Here is a 16,065-nt window from a genome sequence, read left to right as displayed (position 1 = left end):
TGATACTGTTATGCTCACTGAAGTTTGAGAATCACCTCTGAGTAGAAGAAAACAACTAACAATTTATGACTCCCTGATTTTCTAATTTAATCTTCATCTATCCAGAAAGTCTTTTTGAAAAAAAAAAATATATATATATAATTATCTACTTTACATATATATATATATATATATGTTTTTTTTTTCCAAGAGAGTCAAAATAGGGCTTTGAGGATTAAGGAACTTCTACCCAAGCTCTGTTCCAGGGACAAGCTGGAAGTTCACTCAAAGTCTTCTGAATCTCATTCCTATAAGATAGTTACATCACCTCGTGGACCTAACACTCAGAGCACAGGAAAGGAATGCACTAGGCAGCCCTTGGGAACTGTAATGACTGAAAGCCTTTATGATCAGCCAGCATGAAAATATACAGAGCCTCTAATGGGTACACCTGATAAATCCCCAGAAGTAGTTTTGTGCTTTCCGAACTGACTTGGTTAAAACTCCCATCAGAGAGTGGGGCTTTTGATAAATCACAGAGCAGAAAAATCCCCAGATAAAGGATTTATCAAACCCGCAGACCACTTACCATAGGTCTTCCAGGTTATACAAAATGCTTTTGACTATAAATAACTTTCATTATGGCATAATCACAATTTTCTTTAGTAACTGCGTAAGTAGAATCTGATTTTCTTAATTGGATCATTGTTCTGTTCTTTTGAGCTTAATATCCAAGTTGGATTAAAACCCAATTGCCCAAGTCATTTTTGTGACTTTCTTCAATTTATGGCAGTGCTTCTTTTCTATGCTGCCATTTTAAATCCTCTTTCCTGCCAACTCCTCCTTAGTAAAGGTGTTTTAATGAGTTGCCTTCTATGGTTCTAGTAGTCATGGAACTCTCTCCCAACACTTTTATATGACTTAAGGCCCCTAACACAACATTCTAGCCAATCACTGAAAAGTCATCCCCTGTCAGAGGATTAAAGAAAATGTCCAGTATTATTATGAACCCACTTACTTCAGTAAGTATTTCCAATCTTATTTGGTCTAATTCTCCCTAAATCCTAAAATGTCTGAAACAATCTGATGGGTTTGGAATGGATCTTGAGCCAGTGTGTATATGTATATGTGATTATGTGTTTCTTCACATCAAATAACATTAACATAACTCAAAAAGAAGCATATGAGAGGTGCCTGGGTGGCTCAATGGTTAGGTGTCTGGCTTCGGCTCAGGTCATAATCTCATGGTCTGTGGGCTGTAGCCTCGCGTCAGGCTCTGTGCAGACAGTTTGGAGCCTGCTTCGAATTCTGTGTCTCCCTCTCTCTCTCTGCCCCTCCCCCACTAGCACACTGTCTCTCTCTCAAAAAAACAAAATAGAATATTAAAAATTAAAAAAAGAAACATGTGAAAAATATTTCCTTTGATTCTCCATGACCAACCTTCTTCTGTCTTTATCTTTATCCTAAACCTGTAAATTGTAAGTGGCATTATATGATGGTAGTTGTATATGATGCAATAAGGTTTTTCGTTTTTTATAATGTTCCTTTAAATGTCAGAATAGTTGTGGGAAATGAAAATCACTGGTGTTAAATGGTAACAAAACTGATGATTGTGAAATATTTATGTTAAAAGGCTTTTTGAACCTGACTACTTAGCTTCTGTAATGTGCTTTTCCTGACAGTCTGCACCCCTTGGATATCCTTATTCACCACAATTAGTAAATTTGATGGCTGTATTTATTGTGCATTAATTCAGTTCTGATGAAAGTGGAGAAAAGTCTCCCTTGTCTAAAATACAATTGAATTTAAAGCCAACCGAAGGAACCACAGTGCAAATGTGGTTGCTGCCAACGAGTTGTCAACCAAAGCAGTAGTCTGACCGTTGTATCTGGGAAAATTTTGGAATGGCTAGGGTACATCTTTATCAGTAACAAAAACAGGACTAATTAAAAAGTCAGTCTGCATATATGTAATTGGAAGTGAATAAATTATGGTATGTCTCTGTTTTTTCCATTGTCTAGACATATGCCTCACTTCCTAGCCCACTGACAGGGAAACATGGTACAATGGTTTGCCTTTTGAAATTAAACATAGCAGCCAATCGCCAATATTTATTAAACCCCTCTTACCATAGAACACTTTTGCATTTTTAGTGTGGCTAGCCTTGTACTTAGAAGTTTTGTAACAGGGCATAAGGAGGAGGCATCAGACATTAATGGAAGGAATCCCAAGGTTAAATTTGGAATCCATGGCATACATACACAGTCCCATTACTGTCTGATCCCCAGTTGCTTCTTCTGCATGGTAAGCAAAATATAGCCCTTCTCTCAGTATCGCTAAGATGGTAAGAGATATTTTATGTGAAGGTGCTTATTTAGCTCTCTGTCTGGCACATAGATGGTGAGCCCAAACCCCAAGAACCAGTATTAAAATGGAACAAATGCATATTTTAGAAAGCTGCATCTCAACACCAGTGTGGAAATTATAAATTCAGGTGTAAATGAAACATTTTCTTGAGGTCTTTGACTTGCTTTTGAACTTTAATACCGTCTCTAAATTTCTCAGTACAGGGCGCCTGGGTGGCTCAGTTGGTTGAGTGTCCAACTTCGGCTCAGGTCATGATCTCACAGTTTGTGGGTTCGAGCCCCACATCGGGCTCTGTGCTGACAACTAGCTCAGAGCCTGGAGCCTGCTTCAGATTCTGTATCTCCCTCTCTCTCTGACCCTCCCCTGCTCATGCTCACTCTCTCTCTCTCTCTCTCTCAGAAATAAATTGAAAAACATAAAAAAATTAAAAAAAAATAAATTTCTCAGTATGGCTGCCGGTGTAAATGTTAACATAATCAAAGAGGGGCAATAATTGGAGATACTTCGAATATATCTTTGAAGACTTCTGTATGATACACATAGAGTAAAATGTGTTTTCTTGTTAGCTTTACATGCTTCATGGTGCATCCCTTCTGTTTTTCTCCCCTTCGCTTCTTCTCAGTTTCAGTAATGTCTCCAGCTGAGGTTAAATTTCTTCAAAGCCAGTGTGCTATATGGTAAGTTTGTGCTTGCTACAACTTCTCCTGGCTTCTTTTTGAGTTCAGCCTGCTCTGCCTTCAATTTCCTTCTGTAACTGCTCTTGAAAACTACTCTGTTGGGGTCTTAGGAGGAAGGGGTTGTGTAGCAAGGCCCTGGAAAAGGATTACAAAATAGAAAGTGGTTAAAAAAAGGAGACTAGAAGAAGGGGTAGAGTACAAAGGTGAGGAGATGGTCCATTCTCTAGTTATAAATCCAAGGTTTATATGCACAGCTAACTGCTGTAGAAATGAGTGGTGTTGCTTTTGGCAGGCAATTTTCTCCCTTCATTTGCTTTGAGTTTTATTTTGCATAAAGGGTTTAGCCCTGTGGTATAGTGGAGTCAGACATGACTGCATTCAAATCTCTACTCCTTGTTAGCCTTTTGACTTTAGGTGGTTTAGCTGTTTTGTGCCTCAGTTTCCTCTTTGTAAATGAGGAAATAATAGCACTTTATACAGTTTTTTAAGATTAAATGAGATACAGTGACCTATAGCTGGGTATCAGTAAATATTTGCTCACTTACTTTTCCAAGACATTACTCTTCTTGTCTATTCTGTACTTTAATAACAAACTAGACTGAATATGTGAGTATGAGGCATTGTGGCTTTTTAACTTATAAACAATATTTCTCTGTCTCTATATCCACATAACTTTTCTTTCAAGTCAGTATTTTAGAGGCATCTAAATTCCTCTTTTAGATTATCTGATTTAAAATCAAACACATGGATTCAGAAATAGTCATTTTCTTCCTTCTGAAGTCCAGATAGTATATGCAAATCAAAAAAAAATTTTTAATGGAGATATTCTCCAGTGCTAGAAACATAGTAAGCACTAGAAAAATGGTGTTTGGAGAAAGGAATGAAAAAAAATGAATAATAGTGGATAAGTGTATCTAACATGACCACCCTATATACATACTTGGTATTCTTTATATACTTTCACTTCCATTCTTAATTGTGCCTATTTCACTTGTCCACATTTTCTCTATTTAAGTATTTCAATCACTACTGATACTGGCACAAATACCAGTTACAGAGAGACAGGACATTGCTTTATCCATATGCATGTCCACAGCCCCTCCCAGATATTCTAAATCTGTTTTATTCCTTGGGAAAAAATGTTTTACAAGATCAGAAACTATCACACTATACTGATTAAGGCTTCCAACCTCTCTAAAAAGTAATTTTGTCAGAATCACTAGGTACAGAACCCCTGTACCCACAGTTTACAAGTTTGGAAGAAGTCAAGTGGCAACAGCGCAGGACTATATCTGCACCACAAGTGAAAAGACTCAAGCTCTAGATCACTGCTGCCATTAGCTATCTCCATTTCCTTCAATCAAGGCTCTTCATCTCTCTGAGCCTTAACTTTCCCAAAGGAATATTATAATTTTACATATCAGTGTTCAAAACATCCAAATACTAAGTTGCATACACAAGTTTTTCATGTTTATTTAAGAAGAATCTTAAATTTAACAATCTCATGATTTTTAAATTTATCATACTATGTACTTTGTATTTAAAAACAAAAGGAAGTCATATTAAATCGCTCCTTCAATATAATATGATCAGAAACATATGTACTTTACATGTTTGGTTATGCTATAAAATTAATACATATATATTTTTAAGTAAGCTCCACACCCAATGTGGGGCTTGAACTCAACAACCCCAAGATCAAGAGTTGCATGCTATACCGACTAAGCCAGCCATGTGCCGCAAAATTAGTATTTCTGTAACATCAGTTATGATATTCAGCACATGAAAGTTATTGAGACATGTTTTATATTCATTAAATTATTTACTCATAAATGCAAGTACAACATGTTGTGTCTCAAGAGATTATGATGAAATGGGAGAATGTGAATCAGAACACCTTAACAGTGTCTTCTTGCTCTCTTATTAATTCTATCACTCTAGTAAAGATACATCACTTGTAAAGTGTGTGTGTGCATTTATGTTGCTTGGAATATTGAAAACATACTCAAATCTTCTGTATTTATAATACGATTTATGTAAACCATTTAAGATTAAAAACAGCTTATGGGTATATAGCCTTAGAAGTGTCAGAGGTTTGAATGTCACCTACTCCAGTTAAAAAGTCACTTGCTTGTATCAAATTTGCCAATTATCATTGCAATTCATGATATTTCTAGGACAGAAACAACAGGTGTACTCCAGCCTCCCTAGTATTGATCTTTGTGGCAGTATGTTTCTTCACAAGTTTTTACTTGCATAGGAACAGACATTTCAAAATATGGATATAAATCAGTTTCTCCAATTAAGATAAAGATCAAAGAAAACCATTCTGGGAACTCACATGGCTTGCTCCTGGAAAATTAATTTTATTCATTACATGGTTATGAGATTTTCAACTGAATTATATTTTTTATCAATATCAAAATATCAATATCAAAATCATTTGAAGTGTCTGTATCATCCTATTAGTACTACTATCATTTTTCATTTTGACCTTCCCATCACTAAACAAGGTAGTCTGGCAGGACTGAATATCAAAGTGTGCCCCCTTCCCTATCCAGATTCAACATTATACAGACAGAAGAGCTTCACTGTAACATTTTGAACCAAACTAAGAAAGAAAAGTGATCTTTTCTCCAACCTTTTTGTTTGTTTCACAGATGAAGAGATCCTAATTATAAGCGGTCAAGAAACTTTGGAAATTTTGTAGATTTTCTCCATTCCGCTCTCTAGTCTAAGCTCCACATTTCAGCCAGAGCCTTTCATCTAACTCAGACATCTGGTCATGTCACTCTCTTGTTTTGGCAACAGTTCTTCAGTAATTCCCACCCCGTACAAATGTATCCTCATTATATTCAAACTTATACTCTTTAGTATGGTGCATTAGTTTCCAAGGCTGCCGTAATAAAGCAGCACAAACTGGGTGGCTTAAACAACAGATATGTACTGTCTCACCATTCTGGAGATTAGAAGCCACAAATCAAGGTGTTGACAGGGTCATACTGTCTTCTGAAGCTTTTAGAAAAGGATTGTTCTGGAGTGTCTGGGGGACTCAGTGGGTTAAGCATCCAACTCCTGATATCTGTTCAGGTCATGATCTCACAGTCTATGAGACTGAGCCTCCTGTGGGGCTCTGTGCTGACAGATTCTCTCTCTCTCTCTCTCTCTTTCTCCCTCTCTCTCTCTGTCCCCCCTTCCCCTTTATCTCTCTCTCAAAATAAATAAATATTTTTTAAAAAAAGGAAGGAGAAAATGATTCTTCCTTGACTCTTCTAGCTTCTCTTAGTCCTGGGTGTTCCCTGGCTTATGGCAGAATAACTCCAATTTCTGTCTTCATGTTCACATGGCCATCCTCTGTGTGTGTGTTTCTATTTAGTCTTTGCTCTGACTATGTGTGTGTCCATATCTCCTTCTTCTTTTAAGGACACTGGCCATATTGGAATAAGAGATCACCCTACTCCAGTTTTCAGCTTAACGAGTTATATCTACAGCAGCCCCCTTTCCAAATAAGGTCACATTTTGAGGTATCGGGGGTGTGGACTACAACATAGTTTTTGGGGGAAAGATACAATTCAACCCATAACACTGCCATCCAAACCATTCATGGTCTGGCCTTAAACCATCTGCCAGCCCCTCATTTGTCTTTCTCTTTGTTTACCATACACATTGGCTATAAGAAATTACTCTTCATACCCACTCTGCAATAAACACTCTCATGCCTATGATCCTATCATATACTCTTCTCATTGCTAGAATGTCTTTTCCCCTTCTCTGCATGGCAAATTCCTATTTGGCTCAGTATTACCTCAAGCATTGCTTTCTTAGTGAATTATTTCCTAATTTCTCCAGACAAATTATCAACATGTTTTCTTTTTTTTTTTTTTTCGTCCTCACATTGCAACCTGGATTGATACAGAATGTGCTACATTGGATTCTCATTGTCTCTTGGTCTGCCTATCATCCCACTAAATTGTAAATTCTTATAAGGCAGTACCCAGGCCTTCCCATCTTTGGATACCTGGCAGAATGCCAAGCCCACACTAGACATTCAATAAATATTTTTTAAACGAATAAATTGGAGGGGCTCTCCTCCACAGCTTAGAATACAAGAATGGTGAGAGAAGACCAAAATGCCGGTGAGGGATTCAAATCCCACTCAGCTTTCTTTCTGTCCACCTAATAGAGGGATTATACGAAGCCTTCCTCACCAGTGCAGGAGTTAGTCACAGGAAAGGCCTTAAAGTATATTAACGTTTTCCAAGATGGTGGCCATAGCTGCAATGACTTAAAGGCCACAGATGTCTACAGTTTCCAGATTGGTACCTTCTTGAAGTGGTACTGTGTAGTGTTTGTTCACCTACTGATTTCCAGAAGAGAAGAGGACCTTTGCTGGCTGATATAAAGAAGTTGGTTTTACACGAACTATGTGACATACTTACTGATTTCACTAAGGACTAGATATAAAGTCCACATTTTTCCTCTAAATATTTACCATATAAAGGAAGTTTCTCTTCTCTTTCAAAGGAGGAGTGTTAGTTTTCAAAAGAAGCATCTCCACAGGATGAGTTGATAAGTTGTCAAGCTATAAGATTCAGAGAATTCGAGGGCCAAGATTTTAGTGGAGAATGAGGCCAATATAATTTCTTTCAATAGCTTGTAAGGAGATATTTCATTTCAATGAATGTTTTGTAGGAAAGCTCATAAGCTCAGTATTAGAAGTATTGGAATCAGGGGTTGAGTTGCTAGAAGAGGAAATTCAAATAATCAGTTTCCTGTATGCATAAAACAGAACAAGTACTTCATAGGAAAGCTGTTAAGGTAAGATAATTTATGCTAAAAGGTGCTCAAGCCTTAGGAAAGAATATTATATAAATCAATAATAGATCATTATCATCATTAGGAGGTATGTCGATATATCTCATGTGTTTCTCCATAAAGAAGAAAGTATTTTATAAAGTGGTCAAGATGCTTTTCTGATCATGTCTAATTAAACAATTATTCTGCCTGCCATAGTCCTTTGAGGGCTATGAATTCTGAGATTTTGACCCTGATATTTGTTAATGCAAGGAGATGGCCCCTAACCTGTGCAAACCTGTAAAGTTTAGTTTGTTCATTCATCTAACAAACATTTCCTAAGTCTCTCTCTGAGCCAGGCTCTATACTAGTGCCAGAAATAGGCCTGGCCTCTGCCTTCAAAATAATGAAAGCAAACACACAAACAAATTCAATGGTGTCCAAGCATAGAGAGAAGACCAACATGGCTAAGTCAGAGAAAAGAGTAGAGTGGTGTGGATAGACAAAGGCCAGAGATGTTCAGGGGAACTCTCCCATGTTCTGGTCATAGTAAAAAGTGTGGAATTTGTTTCAAGTGCATTTGCAAATCCACAGTTAAATGTTCTTCCCACATTCTAAGTGAAAGTAGAACTGAATTCCCCAGTAGAAATTTCCCCTAGCTGTTGGCAGGGGATGAACAGCATACTCAAATATTATAACACGTGACAATGAGAGGACTTCATGCATGGGCTTTGGAAATCAGAGGTTGAACATGTTATCAGGAAATTGGGTCACACTGTGACCACATCCCAGCATGAGGGTGGGGCTTGAATCCCTAGTAATCTCATGCTTTTCTATCTTTGTACGTGAAGGAGAAAGAATGAAAGTAGCCTTTGTTAAGACCTTCTTTGTGTTGGGAATTTTATACATATTTTCTGATTTAAACTACCAACTCTTAAGAGTAAATATTATTTTCCCCTTTTACCAATGAAGAAATTGAAACTTTGAGAGGTCGAAGGTTTGGTTCAAGTTTATATAGCTTGTCTGAGTTCAGACCTACATCAGTCCTCTAAAAGGCACATCCTTAGGGGACACCTGAGGATCCTTCTCTGGACACCTGAGTGGCTCAGTTGGTTAAGTGTCCAGCCAGCTCAGGTCATAATCTCACAGTTCATAATCTTGCAGTTTGTGAGTTTGAGCCCCACATCTGGCTCTCTGCTGACAGCTCTGAGCCTGGATGGAGTCTGCTTAGGATTCTGTGTCTCCCTCTCTCTCCCCTTCACCTGCTCTCACTCTGTCTCTCTTTCTCTCAAAAATAAATAAATATTTTTTAAAAATTTAAAGGGCACATATTCTCATCACACTACAGGGCCCCTAAGGATGGGTGGTATGAGGAAAATCAGACCCCAAGGCAGGCTTGCTCAACAGAGGACTAGTCACCAGAATATGTAAGTACTGTAGGGGCCACTTTGGGTGGTTAGAATTCTGTGCTGTTGAAAATAAATAGGGAATCTGATTTTCTCTTCAACTAGATATTAGTTTCCAGTTAATCCATTAGTTTTCTCTGGCTACTGGGCACAGATGTTAACTTGGCTATTTGGCTCACCAAATGCTACTGATCGAGAAGAAAACCAGACTTTTCTTTTGTTTCTCAAAAGTATAGCTGAAAAGTTATGGAAAATTTTCTTGATAGAAATAAAAATAGAATTCAGCTATGGGTATTATACTTGTAAAATCCTGTAAATGATCACCTGATTTTTCCTTTCCTAGAAATGACAAATTCAGATGCTTTAAAATTAGAATGCAGGGGGTTTTCTGAAGAGCTGCGCCTCACTGTGGCTTCACACTTTATGTGGAAACCTTACTTTCATGTGTGTTGGGTCACGGAAGGCAATGTGTATCTGTTTACAATGTACTTGATCTCCTAAGAAGCTCTCCCATTACCTTTTGTATTAAGAGGAAAAGAAGGAATTCCATCCAAATGAACACACACACACACCACACACACACACACTCACTCACTCATTCACACACACATATACATATCACATATATACATATACACATAAATACATACATAAATATGCAAATTATGATGTGCATATAAGTATATATATGATTATGAAATTTGATTTTTCTGTGGCAAACATTTTTATATTAAGAATATCCACCGCAATTATGTTCTATTTATTTCTTTCATAATTAAACTGATAGGCTATTAAAGTATTTCACGTTATACTGTAGCCAAAGTTGAGGGAATGAAGGTCACGTAAGGAATTTTCATTATTTAAATAGATAGGGTATACAATGACTCTCTCCTATAGTTTTACAATTTTAGTGCAGTTTCAAATGGTAAGGTCTGAAAAACAGTTTGGTCACTCTTGAATTTGCTGTAAATTTTTCTGATGAGTGAAGGGAGAAAAGAAATAGAAATGACTTTGTTCTTCCAGTTTAAGAATAGCTTTTCTGAAGAAAGGAACTCACATATATCTCCTCAGCAATATTTTATTAACTGCATTTTTCTTCAGTAGTAAACACAGGAAATCATGGTCTATTGATTAGCACAGTCTACCTTCCTCTTGTGCTTCTGGGGAAAGAAGTACAAATTAAGCAGGGGATTTAACAGCACATGTGAAGTGTACGGTGTTCAGATAAAAGTTAATTAGAAAACACTTTTGTGCAAAGTTAGTTCAATTTGTTTGGTCAGTTTTCAGCCAGAATTTCCTTTCGGCCTAATGAGGTATGATTCAGGTGATACCGAATTATATTCTTAGATTAAAAATTACTTGGAAGATTTTTAAATGAACTGGAAGTTTCCTATTGTTGTTTTGTACTATCTATAAAGAATTAAAAGGCAAACTATTTCACAAAACACTATGTCTGCACTTATGAAAAGAATCTGAAAATGTCTAGAGAGCATAAATATTTAAATGTGAGACCGGACTTGACATGGAAAAACTTCCTGTTTGTGGCCTGACTTCTTCTTACCATGTCTTACCAGTAGCCATGTCCTATATCAGTCTTAAAATTTGTAAGGTAGGAGTGGTAGTGACAGGGATTGGATTTTTTGTAATTAGCTGTATGTATAATTCGGAGCTTGGAAAATAAGATAAAGAGACTGAAATGTTTTTATTTATTTATTTATTTATTTATTTATTTTTCAGATGGGGGAGGGGAGAGAGAGAGAGGGAGAGAAAGAATCAGAAGCAGATTCCACACCTAGCACGGGGCCTGACTTGGGGCTCGATGAAGGGCTTAACGAGGGGCTCGATCTCAGCACTGTGAGATCATGACCTGACTCGAAATCAAGTCAGATACTTAACCGACTGGGCTACTCAGGCACCCCAAGATGCCAGTGTTTTAAAGGACAGAATCAAAGAAGAGAGTCAGAGGTGATAAAAGTGTGAAAAAACAGATTTGGCACAACTGGACTTTGCCTCCATGTAGTATGTTATCTCCATACATTGATTAAGAAGATGAAAACCCACATCAACAAATACACTTGGTAAAAAGATGTGAGGAGAGATGCCAGCTAGTGTTTGGGACAACAGGTGAATGGAGGACTGTGGCAAGTCCCAGCCTCAGGACCTGCCGCAAAGGGCGCTGTAGCGCAGTGAGGCCGTGTGCACCAAACACCGCCTCGGAGCTTCAGCACTTTAAAACTGCAGGGAAGCTACTCCCTCTCACCCACAGCCCTCCCAGGGCACGGGATGATTATCATCTGCCACATCTGAATGGTCTCAGAGAACAGAACTCCAGAAACTGCCATTTGGGGGTTCTTCTGCTGAAGAGGCTTCCTTGCTGCCCAGACGCCTCATAAGCCCACCCTTTTACAGAGCTCCAATAAGGATTTTCATACCACGCTCTTAGTGATGTACCAACAGCCAAAGATAGCTAGACACTGAAAGAAAGCCTCAAAGATGAAAGACAGAGATCAAAGCAAACAGAAAAAAGAAATCAGAGACAAATAAAGACAATGAAAGGGACAGAAGGAGAAAATGATAATAACCTCAGAGAAAGAACACATTCCATGTATGTATTTAGTTCTTAGTGTCTAGTACATGCCGGATACTTTTTTGCACTAATTTTATAATAATGTCTCACGTGATTGTCATAGTATTCTCTTTGAGGTATGCACTCCTATCATGTCCATTTTATAGAAAGGCCAAGTAACTTTCCAAGGGCATCCTACTAAACAGTAGAGCCAGGATTTGAAATGGGGTAGTCTACTAGGTTCAAAAGTACACTGTCTTACCCAGTACATCTTACTACCTTACCAAGAATTAAGAACAGAATGTTATTTCCCCATTTTCTTTACTCAGTTATAATAATATGTTATTATTAAAATATACCTATGAAATAAAAGGTAAGACCTCGAAAATAACCTGTATCTATCAATGCTGCACTCTCCCCTGAATGAATCATTATACTAAGTGCTGTGTTCCTTACTGTTTCCTTTTTTTTTTAACTCTGTGTGTTTTTTCTTTAAAGAACATCATACTATATGTAATTCCTCTTGAAATGTTTCTTTTCACTTAATATTATATTTTTAAGATCGTCTATATTGTTGAATGACAGTTGATTTCATTAATTTTTACTGCTGCATGAAAAATAAAAAGGACAGAATATTATAAAACAACAATCAGAAAAAACTTCTGCAAAATAAAACACCACAGCTAACAATATTTATTAGATCATTAGTAAAAAAAGTAATGGAATTTCCTAGAAAGTAAAAAACAAACAAACAAACAGAACAAAACAAAACAAATAAAAAGTAGTAAAAACATAGAAATATGAAAAAATATGCTTTTCTATCCAGGATGTCTAACATTGGAATAATTAGATTATCAGAAAGAGAGAACAAAGAGAGAGAGATTAAGAACTTATTAAAGAAACACAGATTAGAAGGTGTGCGTTTTCATTTTGGAATGCTTCATGAATTTGCGTGTGACCCTTGTGCAGGGGCCATGTTAATCTTTTCTGTATAATTCTAATTTTAGTATACTTGCTGCTGAAGTGAGGATGTGTTTCCATTTTGAAAGAACCACTCAATGGACAGTACAGGAGATGAAAAAAAACCCATATCAAGCCATATAATATGAGATTTTAGGACATGCCAAGCCTAAAGGGGAAATACAGATAGAGACAGAGAGTCCATATACTATAAACCAGGAATCACAATGACATTAGACTTTTCAATAACAACTCTGGAGGTTAGAGGACAATGTAGGGACCTTCTAAATTCTATGGAAGAATAAGGGTAGAATTCTATTTCAGGTCAAAATAGCATCCACATGTGAAGGATCTATGAGGACCTAGAACACTTCCATTTGGGAGGTGTGTTTTAGCAAATAAGAAAATAGACAACTACAGTGATGTGAGACTCAGGCCACAGAGTATCCAAGTCAAGAGTGAATGTTCCATTTCAGCCTTAGCCGTGTATATTTAGAGAATAACCAGAACCCTTGGAACAGAGAAAAAAATAAACCTGAAATGTTTGAACATTTGAAATTACAAGTATGAAAAAAAAATGAAATTGTAAGTATGATGCCTATATTTAAATATTCAAAAGTAATCAGTTGATAAATTTGTTGGGGCATTTATCTGGTATATATTAACAATTCTACATAGAGAACCAATTATTGAAAAAAATGAAAGTAATCATGAACTCTAAAAATGGACAAAAAAATTAAACGTAAAGCACTAAACACAACTTGAGTTAGCCACAGACAATATTTACAAAATAATAATGACTAATGATTTAACTAAATAATTATAGGGGAGTTGAGGAGTGAAAAGAGTACAAAATCTTCAAGGATAAAAATAGGAATCGACAGGTAATTTTAATAATCAAGAAAGTTTGGGCCTATTCTGGAAAAACATGAATCTAAGCAATGAGAAAAATGGTTTCAATACTAGAGGGAGTCAGGAAAAGAACTACTAGGAATTCTGGGGGTTGAAAGGGAAGTTTTTGCTTTTTTAAATTTTTAGGGTAATCGTTTTAATTTTTACAAAACTTAAAATGATATTTAGATGTGTCCAAGGGAGAAGTATTATAGAAACGTGAAAATAATGACCATAATTTGGATGTGACTTTGAGGCAAGCTAAAACTGGTCATATTAAGAGTCAAAGATTAAGAGAATAATACATAAATTTTAGAAACATAAATTTGAGAGCTATATGTCCAGATCAAGGGGTAAATAGAATGTGCTCCTGGTAATATCTTCACAGGTAGTATTAGCTTATAGATGAAAAGTATCAAAAGCCATCATGCGGTACTTCAGAACATAGAGAATTCCATAAAGTTGTGGATGAGTCTAATTTGTACTCCTACTCTTATTTTTATAAGTGTGAAATTATTATTAAAGATAGCATTGAGGGGCTCCTAACTTTTAGACTCACAACTCACAAGGTAGCTTGGGTTGGAGAAGGAAAATGAAGTGGTAGCAGATATCCCTGTGGTGCTGAGTCTTAATTAAAGAGGGTTCTACAAGGGGCACCTGAGTGGCTCAATCTGGTGGGTGTCCAACATGAGCTCAGGTCATGATCTCACGGTTTGTGAGTTCGAGCCCTGCGTCAAGCTCTTTGCTGACAGCTCAGAGCCTGGACCCTGCTTTGGATTCTGTGTCTCCCTCTTTCTCTGCTCCTCCCTTGTTCACGCTCTGTCTCTCTGCCTCTCTCAAAAATAAACATTTAAAAACCTTTAAAAAAAAAAAAGAGGGTTCTAGATGGGCTGCACACTTACTGATTTCAAATTATTTTAACGATTGAAAATAATTAGCATTACCTTCTTCCCATCCTTTCCCATTTGGAGCCTAACCTCCAAATAAATCACTCCCATTTTATAGCGGGTCTTTAAATATACCAATGCATAACTATGATAGATAACTATGGTTATGAGCTGAGGCTTTGGATTAAATCCTGATTCCACCACTTCTGGCTAGACAAACTGGACACCATATATAACTTTACCTAGAAGTTGAGGATGATACGTTAGACCAGCTTATGGAGGTTTTCTGAGGATTACATGGAAAACATGACTGAAATACTTAGCATTATGGTAGCCATGTAATCACTCAAAATTGATACTCATTATTATTAACTTTGAAACTAAGATTACTTCATAAGTATTATAACTTTGAATCACAAATAGATGAAATTTCATTTTACTATTACTTATGGTGACTCCTTAGAAAGTATATATTTATAATTTATTGAATAATCTGAATAATTTGCACTTATTTTGAACCTAGTTCCCCTAATTGTTTTTGTCTTTTTGGAACTGGTACACCTCACTTTTTGTTTACTAAGTCTTTTCTAATGTTGTTTTCCAACATCATGTTGTTTTCCAACATCTTGCCGTGCATAGATATAATCTGAGAAGTTGTCTCTTTCAAGACAGTTTCTTACTGTATGATTCTTTACATTCCCCATGCATCTTAGATCATTGCTCCTTTTTATTCATCTCCAGTCTCTATTTCTTCTACAAGTAAGATAATGAGATAAGATTCTCAATTGTCATGTGGGAAACTTAAAATATGAAATAATGTTGCAAACCCAGGCTCTCTCCCAAGAGACTTCCAAAGATCTCTAGGGCCTGCCCAGCAGCTCTCCTGTCTCAGAAGGATAATGTTTGTGCAGACCAAGAGTGGATATAAAGGTTACTCATTGAGCTTAAAATCAAAACAAAATAAAGAGAAGTAGTTAGAAAAAATATATCGTTTACTGAAATCCATCTAAAATTGTTTGAGGCATCCATCTCCACATGATGGATTATCTTGTCAGAGAGTTGATGCTTGAGGTTTACTGATGCTCCCTTTCTTGAAACCAGTGGCTTGAGTGGATACTATCAAATATTTACCTCTGTTACACTTTTTTTTAATGTTTTTTTTTATTATTATTTATTTCTAGGAGAGAGAGAGAGACAGACAGCGTGAGCAGGGGAGGGTCAGAGAGAGAGGGAGTCACAGACTGAAACAGGCTCCAGGCTCCGAGCTGGCAGTCAGCACAGGGCCCGACGCGGGGCTCAAACCCACGAACCGCGAGATCATGACCTAAGCGAAAGTCGGACGCCCAACCGACTAAGCCACCCAGGCGCCCCACCTCTGTTACACTTCTTTCTATATGTAGGGCAATATGAATTAAGATATCCTCCCACCTTCTAAATGGTTTGGCCATCACCCCATCACTGTTAATGAAGGTATAAGAACTCTGTGATAAAACTCAGGCAAGGCATCATATCACAAAGAGAAATTAAGAGATGAAATA

General features: G+C 36.9%; 1 protein-coding gene and 1 non-coding gene across 2 annotated transcripts in view; one reads left to right on the top strand and one right to left on the bottom strand.

The window, feature by feature from the left end:
* Positions 1–16,065, top strand: part of SAMSN1 (SAM domain, SH3 domain and nuclear localization signals 1) — a 142,332-nt gene that overhangs the window by 71,456 nt on the left and 54,811 nt on the right. The gene's annotated exons all lie outside the window — the stretch shown is intronic.
* Positions 12,714–12,816, bottom strand: LOC120241005. The gene has a single exon (XR_005530807.1). It is a non-coding gene; the product is annotated as a U6 spliceosomal RNA (small nuclear RNA).

This window comes from Hyaena hyaena, unplaced genomic scaffold, assembly GCF_003009895.1.
Source record: "Hyaena hyaena isolate Hyena2069 unplaced genomic scaffold, ASM300989v1 scaffold_272, whole genome shotgun sequence".
NCBI lineage: Eukaryota > Metazoa > Chordata > Mammalia > Carnivora > Hyaenidae > Hyaena > Hyaena hyaena.
The sequence above is the reverse complement of the archived record's forward strand: the minus strand, read 5'-3'. Positions and strand labels throughout refer to the sequence as shown.